Genomic DNA, 2,500 nt, shown 5'->3' with positions numbered 1-2,500 from the left:
AGACCGAGGCATCCAAAATTTTTTTTTTTTTTTTTCTCCGATATACCAAAGCAAGAACAAGAAGACCGAAGTCTCAAATTTTTTTTTTTTTTTTTTTTTTTTTTTTTGATATACCGAAGAATGAACAAGAAGACCGAGGCATCCAAAAAATTTTTTTTTTTTTTTCTCCGATATACCAAAGCAAGAACAAGAAGACCGAGGCATCAAAATTTTTTTTTTTTTTTTTTTTTTTTTTTTTTTTTTTTTTCGATAAATCCAACCGAGAACAAGAAGACCGAGGCATCCAAAATTTTTTTTTTTTTTTTTTCTTTCCCATATACCAGAGAAAGAACATGAAGACCGAGGCAACCAACAAAAAATAATTTTTTTTTTCTCTTTCCCGGAATTTTTTTTTTTTTTTTTCGAAATAGCCGAGAAAGAATATGAAGACCGAGGCATCCAACAAAAAAATTTTTTTTTTTTTTTTTCCTAATCTACCCAAGCAAAACAAATAGAAGACCGAGGCATCCAAAAAAATTTTTTTTTTTTTTTTTTTTTTCGAAAAATTTTTTTTCACAAAAACTTTTTTTTTTTTTTTTCCCCAAAAAATTTTTTTTTTCGTTCCAAGCTAACCAAGACATCTACTATTCACTAGTAGAGCAATCGAGACTGCAAAGCAAGCAATGGCCTTACTTGCAGCTCTTGGTGCTGAGAACTCCCCCCCCCCTATAGTAGTCTTAAGTAAAACCACAGCTCTGACAGGAGTAGATATTGCATGCGAGCGAGGAGTCGTAATGGGCAAAATTGACTCGGGGGACCTCCAAATCGAATTCCGTTTCGAGCAAAACACTTCTTAGGCTTCAAGGAAGCTCCCATAAAATTTCCAAACCCAAACTCCAAACTTCATTTTTTAGCCTACAATGCCCACGTGCACGCCGGTGTGCACGCAGGGGTGCTTGAGCATGCGGGAGAGGAGCCATAATGGGCAACATTGACTCGGGGGACCTCCAAATCGAAATCCGTCTCGAGCAAAACACTTCTTAAGCTTCTAGGAAGCTCCCATAAAACTTCCAAACCCAAACTCCAAACTTTATTTTTTAGCATACAATGCCCACGTGCACGCCGGGGTGCTTGAGCGTGCGGGCGAGGAGCCATAATGGGCAACATTGACTCGGGGGACCTCCAAATCGAAATCCGTCTCGAGCAAAACACTTCTTAAGCTTCAAGGAAGCTCCCATAAAACTTCCAAACCCAAACTCCAAACTTTATTTTTTAGCATACAATGCCCACGTGCACGCAGGGGTGCTTGAGCATGCGGGAGAGGAGCCATAATGGGCAACATTGACTCGGGGGACCTCCAAATCGAAATCCGTCTCGAGCAAAACACTTCTTAAGCTTCTAGGAAGCTCCCATAAAATTTTCAAACCCAAACTCCAAACTTCATTTTTTAGCATACGATGCCCACGTGCACGCCGGGGTGCACGAGCGTGCGGGCGAGGAGTCGTAATGGGCAAAATTAACTCGGGGGACCTCCAAATCGAAATCCGTCTCGAGCAAAGCATTTCTTAGGCTTCTAGGAAGTTCCCGTAAAATTTTCAAACCCAAACTCCAAACTTCATTTTTTAGCACACAATGCCCACGTGCACGCGGGGGTGCTTAAGCGTGCGGGCGAGGAGTCATAATGGGCAAAATTAACTCGGGGGACCTCCAAATCGAAATCCGTCTCGAGCAAAGCACTTCTTAGGCTTCTAGGAAGCTCCCATAAAATTTCCAAACCCAAACTCCAAACTTCATTTTTTAGCATACGATGCCCCCGTGCACGCGGGGGTGCTTGAGCGTGCGGGGGAGGAGTCATAATGGGCAAAACTAACTCGGGGGATCTCCAAATCAAAATCCGTCTCGAGCAAAGCAGTTCTTAGGCTTCTAGGAAGCTCCCATAAAATTTCCGAACCCAAACTCCAAACTTCATTTTTTAGCATACTATGCCCACGTGCACGCCGGGGTGCACGAGCGTGCGGGCGAGGAGTCGTAATGGGCAAAATTAACTCGGGGGACCTCCAAATCGAAATCCGTCTCGAGCAAAGCATTTCTTAGGCTTCTAGGAAGTTCCCGTAAAATTTTCAAACCCAAACTCCAAACTTCATTTTTTAGCATACGATGCCCACGTGCGCGCCGGTGTGCACGTCGGGGTGCACGAGCGTGCGGGCGAGGAGCCGTAATTGGCAAAATTAACACGGCGGACCTCCAAATCGAAATCCGTCTCGAGCAAAGCATTTCTTAGGCTTCTAGGAAGTTCCCGTAAAATTTTCAAACCCAAACTCCAAACTTCATTTTTTAGCATACGATGCCCACGTGCACGCCGGTGTGCACGAGCATGCGGGCGAGGAGTCATAAAGGGCAAACTTAACTCGGGGGACCTCCAAATCGAAATCCGTCTCGAGCAAAGCATTTCTTAGGCTTCTAGGAAGCTCCCATAAAATTTTCAAACCCAAACTCCAAACTTCATTTTTTAGCACACAAT

Source organism: Cornus florida, unplaced genomic scaffold, assembly GCF_030987335.1.
Source record: "Cornus florida cultivar Cherokee Brave unplaced genomic scaffold, ASM3098733v1 CherokeeBrave_3.0.0_Hap2_scaffold_157, whole genome shotgun sequence".
Taxonomy (NCBI): Eukaryota; Viridiplantae; Streptophyta; class Magnoliopsida; order Cornales; family Cornaceae; genus Cornus; species Cornus florida.
This window is presented reverse-complemented; position numbering follows the sequence as displayed.